The sequence below is a fragment of the Tympanuchus pallidicinctus genome, unplaced genomic scaffold, assembly GCF_026119805.1.
Source record: "Tympanuchus pallidicinctus isolate F22 unplaced genomic scaffold, pur_lepc_1.0 scaffold3, whole genome shotgun sequence".
NCBI classification, from domain to species: Eukaryota; Metazoa; Chordata; class Aves; order Galliformes; family Phasianidae; genus Tympanuchus; species Tympanuchus pallidicinctus.
Window position 1 is genome coordinate 76,393,383 of NW_026294747.1, and position 12,868 is coordinate 76,406,250.

Sequence of the window (12,868 nt, forward strand, 5' to 3'; positions counted from 1 at the left end):
TCTTCAAGTATTTCTGAAGTACACCCATGTCACAGCAAGGACATATTCCTTTAAATATTGTAAGCAGAAAAATCCTCCAGGGGAATAAGTAGGACAAACATGTTTACGATTATTCAGCACTGTAAGATTGCTGAGCTGGTGATGTCAGCTGTATGAGGCATTTCTACAGGGAAAATAACAAACAACAGGATACCATTGGAATGACTGTACCTATACTCACACACTGAAAGCGTGTTCGAATTCCTCATATTGCTGCACCAAAACAGGTGAGAAGGAAATGCTTCTCACAGATGCACATAAGAGTAGACACCGAAAGTAACATGGAATATATTCACTTTCCAAAATAACACATTTCAAAGTATTGTTTATTAGCAGAATGTATTCCGATAAACTTTTTCCTTTTTTTTTTTTAATTTGTAGTCAATGCGAAGTGCATTTGAGCATTTTGAAAAGGTGAAGTGAACCTCTCCCCTCAAATCCTTCATGTTGGAATTCAGCAAATCCCCCTGCATCGCATTTTCCTTTTGATGAGCACAGAACAAATATTGTGCTACAGGGTGACAGCAGCCCTTTCTGTGATGTGACATGGGGTTTCTTGACAGGCCTCACTGTCAGCTCACACTGTTGCCCATGGAGCTGCCTCTTGGCTCAGCACCAGGTTCAGCAGCTGAAGGAAATGCACAGTGCTGATTTAGTAACACTGTTGGTTTGCACTGGCCACCCCCGCTTCATGGTCTGCCACGATGCTGTAGCCACACACACACCTGCAGCTGCACTGCCCTGTGCTACACAAGGTGAGGCCAAAGGAATCCCTGGGCAGCAGAGCTCCTTCAATGACCAACTGCTCCCAAAAGTGAAAAAGGTACTCCAGCAGGTATTGCTTTTTCAAAGCTTGGGCAAAAGCACCAAGCCAGCCCAGCACTGGTGTGAGTTACCAAATCCAGGACTTCATTTTCCAGCATTCAGCACCCCAAGTCGGATTCTCATTAGGGAAGCTAAGTTAGCAGTATCTCATTATCCAGGCCCTGCATACCTCCAGCAATGACACTGTGCCCCCTGCAGTTTCCAGGGGATACCTTCCCTCTCGCCTTCCTGTTCAGAGCATTTTTTTCCAGCCCAAAGAAAGTCTGGGTTGAGACATGACAACGCTTATCAGCACAACTAGCAAGGCCTTGGCTCTGGCAACAAGCACAACATGAGCGCTTGGACAAAAAGCATCTCAGCATCATCTCAGTAACTGTTTCTCATCTCTTGTGGAGGTACTAGGGGGAAAGCCATTATAAGCACAAAAATATATTTTCAGGGAAAGGGTCCTCATTTTTCTCGAAGCTCACCCTCACTCCCTCCTCCACTACCAGGCAGGCCAGAGACACCTGCATGCCATTTACATGTCCTTAGAGCAGCTCCAGGCACCGCAGACCAGCCATGCACCTCAGGATGCCTCCTGCTGCACTGCTGCTGGGCCGGCGCCCCTCTTGTGGGCATGGCAGCAGGACCTGCCTGGCCGGGCTCCCTCACCACACTCCGCATGCTGGTAAATGGGCTGCACTGTGAAAGATCATTCAGAGGTGGAATGCTGCTGGCTGTGAGAGGACCATTCCACATATTTTCCCACACACAGTTAAGCCCACATTTACAGCAATCCTAAATTATTAATATTGCAAACAGTGCTATTAACACTACTGTGAATAACATACTAGGCAAGTAAAATACAAAGCAACTGGCATCACTGCAAAAGGACAGAGCCAGTAACTGTGAATATACTTGCTGCTCATAGGCTGAGATTTAATCTACTGCAGCAATTTACAGAAGCCAACAGTCACAGTGGCTTTTAAAGGACCTATTTTTGAACAGTTTATCTGGTCACAGCAACGAAACATGCAGCTCTTCATTCCCACATGACTGCCCTGAAATGAGTTCTGTTGGGGCTCTCCACTGCCAGCTGTACAGTCGCTGCTCTGGGGGTTTATCTCTGCCCCCCCAACCTCACCAGCTCATTTTGTTAGAAATACTGAACTATTTGCACTGCATCATGGCAAGGAGAGATGGCATTATTCTCATAGTTGCATGTGTCACATAATCATAGAATGGCATGGGTTGAAAAGGACCACAGTGACCATCTAGTTGCAACTCCCCTGCTATGTGCAGGGTCACCAACCACCAGACCAGGCTGCCCAGAGCCACATCCAACCTGGCCTTGAATGCCTCCAGGGATGGGCATCCACAACCTCCTTGAGCAACCTGTTCCAGTGCGTCACCACCCTCTGCGTGAAAAACTTCCTCCTAATATCCAACCCAAGCCTCCCGTCTCAGTTTAAAACAATTTCCTCTTGTCCTATCACTAAACACTCTCAAAACAGCCATTCCCCCTCCTGTCCATATGCTCCCTTCAAGTACTGGAAGGCCACAATGAGGTATCCCCAGAGCCTTCTCTTCTCCAAGCTAAACATGCCCAGTTTCCTCAACCTTTCTCCCTTTCCTACTTTTTTTGAGCAGATCTCAAAACACACCGTTTGCAGCTGAGCTATGAGACTGTGGCCAGTTACGCCAAGAGGATGGCTGGGACTGAAGTCCCACCGGCAGAATACACAACACAGCAGACGCCTGAGGGAGCAGAAGGGCTGCCCAGGTCCATGCAGGCCTCTGCCCAGGAGCTTGCTGAGCTAAGCACAGCCTCCTCCACATGAAGGACATGCTCTGTCTCCTGCATTAAAGAGTTTTCCAGCAACAGTGATCTAAAATCTCAGACTGTACCAAAAGCCTTCTAGGAAAAAAAAAAAAAAAAAAAATAGCCATAACAAGGTTTCTATCTGCAGCACAGCACAGCCGGCAGCGTGATGGCAGCAACGCACAGGTGGGAGATGCGGGGCCCTGCACAGCCCGCCGCCAGCACAGCAGGCTGCACAGAGAGCAGCACCACCCTCGCAGGGCTCCGACGGGTGGGCACTGCGGCACGGTTCCTTCTGCTGCCAGCCCGAGTTCAGACCTCGCAGGTTGCAGCCTCGGCAAGCACGGGGACAGCTGGGCAAGCTCTGGCACCCGGCACGGAGACTGCTAGCGGGTTCAGTGCGACAACCCTCCGCCGCAATTCAATACCTAAGGCGCAAACCGGCGCCTCTCCCAGCTGTCCCGCCTTGCCCACCCCCACGCTGAAGCAGGAGCGCGTTTTCACACCTCACCCCCGAGGCGGCTCCGCACCACCCGCCCCGCGCTGCCAACGGCCGCCCCTGCGGCACCCCGCCGCACCAGACAAAGGGCGCGAGGGCGGCAGGCGGCTCCACCGCCCCGCTCACGCCGCCGGGGCTCCGGCCGCACGCGGTGCTCCCCGCCCGCCCCCGAGGGGCTGCGCGCTTCCGGCCGCCGCTGGGCGCGGCCTCCCGCGGAGCTCCGAGAGGAGCGGGCGGAGCTTCGCCTCTCCGCCGCTTCCCAGCCGCCCGGTGCCCGCCATGTCGCGGCGCGGGGAGCGGCTTGCCGCGGGAGCCGCGGCCGGCTGTGGGGTTCGGCGGCAGCGCGGCTCGGTGCTGCACCGCCGGGTGCGCGGAGTCTGCCCAGGGATTCGCTCGGCGTTAAAAACAGAAAAACGCAATGACGGGAACGCAGAGGTGCCCGCGTGGCACGGCACTCGGCAGCGGGCTCCATTTCGGGTTGCGCTGGCAATTCAGGGAGGATGACGCTGCCCAGGTGGATGGCGCGACCGTGCCGCACTGCACAGCGCTGCGCGGGGCGGAACGCCGTGGCCGCTGATGGGAAACACAGCCCGGGAGCAGGAGAGGATTCTTACGGATCCTTCTTGCATGCTTACGTCGTCCGAAATGCGGATATTCCTCTGTAAATCTTTTACCATTCAGCAGGCACCTCCTTCACCTGCTTCGTTTTCACCCGCGACTATCGATCCCCGGGGTTTCTGCGCCTCATTAACAGATTGGTGGCTAAACGAGGAGAATTAATTTTTAAATCCCTTTCATTCGCTTTATTACTGACACCGGCGCGTCCCGTGCCCTGCTCCGGGGCGGACGCGTCCCTTCGGGATGGGCCGCGGGCGGGGCAGCGCCTGCCCGCCGCTCCCGGGGCCGCCGTGCTCCCTCTGTGCGACGCCTTCGCCGCCGCAGGGCCGCGCAAACAAAGGAGAGACGAGCGGCGCGGCGGCACCGCCGTTACTGAGGGAAAAAACTCGCCCGCACCCCGCGGACGCCGCTGCTCCGCGGTGGGGCGGCAGCAGAGCTCCTCCCGGGCCGGCCCCGCTCCCCGCGCCGCCCTTCAGCGCCCGCTCCGTAGCGCTGCGCTTTGTAGCACGGCGGCTGAGCGGGGCGCAGTGCGGGTGCGGAACCGCTCCGTTTGCGCGCACCGCCACCGCGCTGCTCCCGTCTCTCTCAGGCAACCGCCGCCAACTGCAGAGGAGTATCGGCAGTCAGCACCGCGATTTCTTCGCTGTCTCAGACTCCCGTTTACCCGCAGTATGGGCTTCAAACAGAGACGGATTAATTCTCACCCCGGGATTCACGTGCCACTAAATTAAAAGAAAAAAAAATACATTTATCCTTTAAAGAATTCTCTTAAAACCTTGGCTGGTGTTTTAAATCGTGTTGGTGCCCCACCTGTGTTTTATTTCCATGATCTAGAAATGAGGAAGCGCAGAGAGAAGGCGGCAGTGAGCGCTCGCAGCTCCGCCACTCGCACAGCGAGGCAGAGGTAGCGCTCAGCAGCCGGCAGCGGCTCTGTGCGGCGCGCAGCCCTGCGCGCGCCGGGTAAGCTGCTCCTTTCAGTGAAGGGAAAAAAAGAAAAAGAAAAAAAAGGTATGCGGATCGGTCGGTTTGGAAGAGATTCTGTGTATTTGTATAGATTTTGCCCACCCGTTCTCGCACACAATCCCCGTGAAAATATACCGCCTTGCGAGAAGAGCTGGCTGTGCCGTTCCAGTAGTTCATGCCTGTAGAATGATTTATTAATGGAGTTTGCGTGACATTTCCCTGCGCTGCCTGCAAAAAGGCATCGAGACTTGATCGTAAACTCATCAGCACCGCGTGGAGAAGCCAATGGGATCCGGAACGCACAGCTCGGAGCAGGAGAGGAACGCAGGACGCGTCCCTGCGTGTGTCACAGGACAGATCCTGCCCCCGGATCTGCAGCTGATGAAACACTGCGGTGCTGAGGAATAACAAGAGACTTCTGCAGCTTTTAAGCCTAATGTTGAGAATCTGTAGGATTTAAATGATTCGGTGACTTTGTACCTGTCTTTCCGCACAGAATTTAGGCTGAATTTTATCCATGGCTAATCCCATTGACTTCAAAGGGAATCCCGTATGAGTAAAGCAGTTGATGTTTATTTAAGTGAGATCTTAAATATGTGGGGTTTTTTTGTTTGTTTGTTTGTTTTCTCTATGGAACAGCTTGGCTATTCAGGTTCTGAGGTTAATGCTGCTGTGATTCTGTTCCTCAGAAAGTTCCATTTTTAATTTCTCTGTAATCTGAGCAATTATCTCTCTACAAGTCCTCTGTTTTTGGACAACAGTTAAGCAGAAAACCTTCATACTGCACAGAATCCATTTGAAAGTTAAATGAGGTACCATCTAGTCTGGATTCAGCCAGATAGACCCATGGACAAAACGTGTGTTGGTTGGCTGTTTTTTAAATACATCTTGAATGTGGAGAAAAAAGCGCAGTGGGATTTTAATCAGTGCAGTGGAGTTTGAAATTGCATAGAGAGATGTTCAGAGCTGTTCTTTTCTGATTTTCCTTTTCAGTGTTAATTTCAAGGAAATCTCTAATTGTAACTTCACCTTTTACTTCTCCAGCTGCGTCTCTTGGCATTTTCCTGTGCAGGAATGGAGATCCCCATTCCTGGTAGATGGGTGAAGTCTTTGATGTCTCTTCTCTTCTGATAAGTTCAATGCTTCCTGGTTTTCAAGGTCATCACCTGTTAGTTGGTTCATTTATTATTGCTGTTTGATTGCAGGGTCATTCTCACCATCCCCATCAAGCACCTTTTTTTCCAAAATAACAATGTGTTCCAAACAACTGAGAACTGACCAGCTCTGTGATTGAGAGGGGTGGTCGCTGGTAAAACAGTCTGCATGTTTTTCCCATAGATAAATAGACTACATGAAGATAAATTTTCAATACCCTGGAAACATTCGCCATTCCTGAGTACAAGAGATGCAAACATGTGCCGTGACTTTAAAATGCAGGTGAAGTGCACAGAACGACTGCTTAAAAATCCCTAGCCTTTCAGAGCGAAACATCTTGCAGTATCTGTGGATTAGCATTTTTTAAGACAAGTGGGCAAGAAGATAAATCAAGCTGCAGAGTTTATCTGATGAATGCTGTCTTCATATGAGGTCCTGTTTGGTCTTTATCTCTTAAGCAGAGAGTGACTTCAATTGCAGTTAATATAAAGATTTATTAACCTGAGAAGTAAATATTGACCAAGGTGAAGCCAAGGTCAATGTTTACCTAGAGGACTAATAAATCTTTGCATTTAACCTAAATATGGAAGCTAGTAGGCTATATTTTGCTCTCAAATCACTACCTACTCTGGTTTTGTCCCAGTAAGAGCGAGGCGTTTGCACAAAACATGTCCAGTATACAGATGGCTGTAAAATATGTCCTGTATGCACTCATCAGAAATAGAAGAATTAGGCTTTTTTTAAAATATAGCTGATTATTTCATCATATATATAATTGTAAAGAATAAATGAGAGCGGATGGTTAGAATTGTTTTTGCTTTAGGGTGAACAACGATTGAAGTGAATATAGAGATAGGCAGGGGGTTTGCTTTATTTTACAATCTGATTGATAAATATTACAAGTTGTTATGGAGGCAAAAGGGTACTGATGTGACTGATCTGCAGAGATCTCCGATTTTTACCCTCTTATTTACAGCTCTGCCAGTGCTGGCCCCTTTGTTGCAGTTTGAGAGCCGGCTGTTCTAGGTGAACTGGATCAGATGTTCATCAGATCTGCCGCCCTGTCTATCTCCAGTGCCCCTTGAAAAAACTCAGTGTTTCTGGAGGTGGAATGCTTTTGTCTTTGTAACATTTAATTTCAGACCCACGCAGCTGTGCTATTTGATTGGTTCTCATAGATTTAGTTGTTTGGCTTATTTCAGAGGCTTTACTGGGCCTTGAACTTTTAAAAATGCTGAGAAATCTCCAATCCTTTGGACCTACCTGAAATACACTGCTGTGGTGTAGCCTGTATGTGTCTGAGACAAACACCGCCTTTATAAACCCCTCAGGATGCTTTATGAATTTTACAGAATTAGTCTAAGTGTTTTTCTCTTTTGTCATCTCTTTAATAGGTTTTTTTTCCTGGGTTCCCTGTCTCGGCTGTCTGGTTGAAATGCTGCTTTCTCTCTTCTCGGGAACAAAGAAATGGCTCCTGTTTAACTTAATCAAATACTCTGGTCTCTTTCTGATAGAAAGAATAGTGGCCAATTTACCTCTAGCACTATTAAGTCCCCAACAGTTTTCCTGTGTTTGATTTCTGCATGTGCTTTCAGCACAGCCTTTTTTCCCCTGCCCTGTTTCCTTTGTCTCGCTCTCAGGAAGATGACAGATACCAAAGAATATCTTACGCATAACATATTTTTGTTGCAAAATTTAGTACCGTTCCATTAATTTATTTCTTGACTTTTATTTGCAATCAAATTAATTCCACCTTCTGTACGCACGAGGTGTCAGAAAATGAAAGTAATGCTGCTCCGATTAGCAGCTCTGTCTGTCTGCTTTACTCAGCCTTTGTGCAGCAGGAGTCCTGTTGGCTGCAGTGGAAAAGCAGAGTATTACTGACTTTAACAGTCTTGCCCGTGTGAGAAATGATTCTCAAGTTTTGTCTGTTAGGAAATGCGCCCTGGATCATATTTCACAGGCAGACTTTCGTAGGCTCTCTGCTAACATTAGGTTTCTAGGTTCCATTTTTTAGTTGCACTTCCCATTCATCATGCAGAATAACTGATCCTAGAAAATGAATCTGTGTTGGATGAAACAATAAAACTAGCATCCAGTCTCTGTGCTCACTGTTCTCATGCGAGGAGACCCCTCGAAATCAATAGAATCATTCAGGGGAGGCAGACGAGCCAGAGCTAACTCAAAACAGGTACTCTGCACTGCACAGAAACAAAATGCTTCTGTCCTCTCTGTCGCTATGAAATATGGGTTGCTCCGGTCGTATCCAAATTACAAAAGGAAACACATTTTTAAAAGGTTTCTGTCAAAAAGCACAGCTCTAAACACTGGTCCTACGTTGCCAAGTATTGCTCATGGATGACTTTTGCATAGGCAGAGTGCAGTTTGGCAGATGAGCAACAATACCCCTGGTCAGAGAATGCTAAGGGGCAATTTGTTAAGGAAGTGTATGTATGTAACTTGTTTGGAATAGCAGATGTGTCATCTAAATTGCTCTTTTTTGAAATGGTAGCATTGAAACAGAGCACTGGGAAAATGGAGGGCTGCTACGTTAGTGTGATGAGGCAGATTGTTTCTGTTGTTTAATTCAGTTGTTTTCACTCTGTTTATTTCCTTTTGTAGCCACTGTTTTCAAATGTACTTCAGAGGGACAAAATATTGTCCAGTCTCTGTGAGACTGTTCCTAATATGGTCATTTTTAACCAAAAATATATGTATTTTAAAAAAAAAGAATCTGGATTTTACTGCCATGGATGGTGGAAACTCTGGTTCCAGGCTGCGTTTGCGGGAAAGAAGCATTCCTTGGGATCCTGCCCTGATGGCTAAATGCTCATCTGGAATTTCTTCTGTAGAAACTGTAAACTAAGATGTACTTGTTCTGCACTATTCATATGATTTTAAATAACAGATGTATTCAAACCTCAACATGTATTCACAGTTGACATTCAAATCGGAAAAGAGATTGTTCACATAATTGGTGGAATATGAACTGTTCTTATGGAGCTGGAGGAGCATTGGCTATGCTGTATACCACATTTCTTGCAGTGAAAACATGGTCAAACAAATGGTGCTTTACCTTATGTGACCTGAACCTGCTATTATTTGTAGGTAGTTCCCTCAGATGCAGGCTGCTCCCATCTGTAGAGCTACATACATGTTTGGGCTGCTGTGGTTTTACTGTATTTATCACACTGATCTAAAGGTCTACAAATTGCTTTCTAATTTCTACTGCATCGTGATAATTAGATTTTTTACAAATGCTATTGTGTAGTCAAAAGCCTAGTTAAGCATCCTTTTAAACCTTAAGTTATGTTACTGCCAATAAGTGGTCATTAAGGGCATGTGAGGGCAACCAGCGCTTGTGTGCAGTCACATTCTGAGGGGTTGGTCTCTAAAGATGATGTTTTTCATTTTTATGCCATTTTTAAATGATTGCTGGAATACTGAGGCAACTGTAAGAATAGTAAAGATTTTTTATCTCAACAGTGCATTGTGAAGGCAGAGCTGAGCTTTTAAACATTACATTCTATTATTGATGGTGGGGGAACAATCCTTGGTCTGCGCAAGGAGAAGCATTCTAAACAATATTGATGGCTTAGGATAATGTACACTATATTTTAATCAGGAAAAGAGGAATCAATAGTTCTGCAGTGTGACAATTTCCCTGCGACACGAGGAAAGAATTTCCTCAAATGCAATAAAGAAGCGGAATGCAATTTCTTCACAAATTCCGGTTCTTCTTATTTATCAGGAGATTCCTACTGATTTTTAATACATGCCATGAAAAGACATTGCTGCTGTCTGTTCAACGTGATTTTTTTTTCAGTATGTCACGTATAGTCAAAACAGAAGTAACTCTTCCTGCTGAGCTTTTGGGTTTTGTGTATGACCTGCAAAGTCTAATATTTGCTCAAAAAGAAGTATGACTGCTAAAAGACAGTCCCAGAAGGACACTTCCAAATGGAAATAGTTAATTAAACAAACCTCAGAGTAGGTGAAAACTGTTAATTTCACTCACCTCCTTATTCCCATCTCACATTGCCACCCTAATTAATTTAATCTTCACTGAAAATGAAGTATAAACTCTTGTTTGGGAAGTAATAATCACAGCATGTAACAGTCTGAAACACTCTTCTTAGTCAACACCAGCTGTTTGGCTTGAGGTAGTTTGCGGTGCTGAAAAAGCATTTAAATTACACAGCAGCAGTGGACTTTTAATGGAATATCTGTTTCCACTCAGTGGAAACCTCTGTCCAATATCAGTGTGACAGAGAAGACAGACTTATCTTTTTTTTTTAATTGTTATTATTTTGTTTTTTTTGTTTTGTTTTTTTTTTTTTTTTTTTTTTTTTTTTTTTGTGCCAAATTTCAGCATGGAACAGATGAAAGTACACGGGTGCAGTTATAAAGCCCAGTATAAAGTAATAAAGCCCAGTATAAAGCCCAGTAATCTAAGGAAAGAATAGCATCCTTCTTGGACACACCATAAACTGCATCCTGAATACAATTCCTGTTTTAAGGTAAGCTACAGAATGAATAGAACTTAGTGGCAGGTTTATACCCATCAACATAGCTAGGCAATTTAGCATGTCTCACTGCATCATCACCATGTAGCACAGAATAGCTCATTCTGTTTCCTTTCTCCAAAACTGTTTTCATCTAAACTCAAGAACTGCAGGGTTAATGGAATGGAAAATTCAGACGTCCTCGTGCTTGTGATTTATGAATGACAAGAGAAACCATTCCTGTAGATTTCTATGATGAAATGCTTTCCTTTTATTGCAATCAAGTTCTTTGTGTTTGTTTGCTTTCTGTGGGGGTGGATGTTACCCGTCACACTTTAGACAGCGCATGGTGCTTATGAGCTACTACAGAGTTCTGCTGGCATGGGAATGTAGGTCACAATGGCTAATCCCCTCAAACAGATGCTGTTTTACTCACCTAATTTTCCTTTCTTACCTGTGCTGCACACATTCACAACCACAGCACTCGTCTCAGTACGTTAGACCACCTCCCTATTTTGGTAGCATCTTCGTTGTGCAGGCACAACAAAAATATCCAGCACAGCACTGCCAGCGAAAGTGCAAACAGCTCAAGCAGGTGTAAGTCAGGCATCACGCGAAGCTATTTGTACATGCAAACCCTGACCTGCAGTGTGTTATTTGCAGCCCTGCACCAGATATCTACATTTGACCCTTCAATGTCAACAGAACTGTCTGACTGGCAGAACCTGGTTGTCATCTCCTTTCATTATCACAGGATTTTCTTGGGCCCTTTTCTATTCTTCATATTCACAGTGCTAAGCTTCTGTATTAATTAAATGTCAACATTCACTAGTCTGAGACTATATTATCCAATAAATACCTGCCCGGAGCGAACTACACGAAGGGTGGAACTTGCATGATTTTTAATACAAATTATTTGTTCACAATGTTTGATCAAATTAATCAGTGACAGAATAAATGGGAGCTGTAACTATGGCTGAAAAGGATTTGGAAAATATTAACATTGCTGTTGTAAATCATCTCCCCACTTTTCCTCCGACAGTCTTCATTGCGGGATCTTAACCTTCATCTGGGCCTGTACACCTAACAGCACATTTAAGATAGCAGCGAGCTTTACATAAGTAATGCCCAATTGAGATCCCGTGGGATCTTTCTCTTCCAGGTGCCTCACACTCAGCTCATTTCACTGTTCACGGGTAGAAAGTAGAAAAAAAAGAACTGATGGGAAGCCAAGCCACACACGGCCCTGTTCCATGGCTCCACGTGGCAGCTCCAGCCTGTGCTGCAGCACGTCAGGGTCCCGTGGGCAGGGCGATTGCCCAGCTTGCAAGGCAGGAGAGGGGCAGCCCCGGGCACGACGAGGCCTGGGCACTGCGGGGGTCCTGCCCCTCGGTCGGGCCACGATCACCCCGCAGCACCACAGGCCCTGCTTCCACCCCGCAGCACAGCCAGACGCTGCCGACACCGAACCGTCTCCAGCAGAAGAGTTTGCAGCCTGCGTCAAATGTTATTTTCCCCAACAGTGCTGCAGATGGAGCTCCAAGCAACTATGGAAGAGCAGGGACTTCCACCTCCTCTGAACTGGAGGCAGGTTTAAGCCAGTGACCTACAAGCAGAGGGCTCCATGTGGTTGCACTGAACTCCCCTGCGATCCGGCCGCCCTGCCAGAACACTTCAGTCTCAGCAGCCGTGTCAGCTGTCGGGGGATCGAGCGAGGCAGGCCTGCTGCTGCACTGCTGGTGCCTCTCGTCGCCAGGCCTGGTGGGATTTCTCACCACCACGTGCCTCGGTGTCTGTAGGCTCCCTTCCACTTCCCCTGGGGACTGCAGGGCCGCGGCCTTCCCCAGCAGCCATCCAGCACCAGGACCTGCTGTTGGCCTGCAGCTCACAGCCCCCACGTGCTCCCCATCCCAGCACTGTGGCCGGCAGCGGTGGCCTGTTCTCCACAGGCACCAGGAGAGGACGAGGCACCCCAAGGCAGAGGGCCGTGCATGAGCTCAGCACCCTGTGTGGCCCTGGCGGACACCTTCCAGGGCACCATCGCCATTTTGCAATACAGAGGACTACTCGAGTCTTCTCACTCTGACAAATGCCACCGGGCTATGGTGGTTCAAAGGCCCTTGGAAAGGACCTGGGATTTCAACACAGAAAGATGATGCTGGTGCAGCAGCATTTTAATTACAATTCTGGCATATCTGTGTCACAGAACCTGGCAATTTTAATGACAAAGTATGGCGATTCCACAAAGTATTTTTAGAACTAATAAAACCTCCGCAGAATATTTCCATGGAACGTATATTAAGATCCAATTCCTGCATTCGTTAGTAACATCAAATCACATGGGGTGAATGGTTATTTGAGAAAAATGTATTCAATGTAAATTGATTTTATATTATCGAGACTAATGTAGAGAGAGGCTTTCCAGCATCTTCAAGCTTCAGCCATCCCACTGCCTGCTGC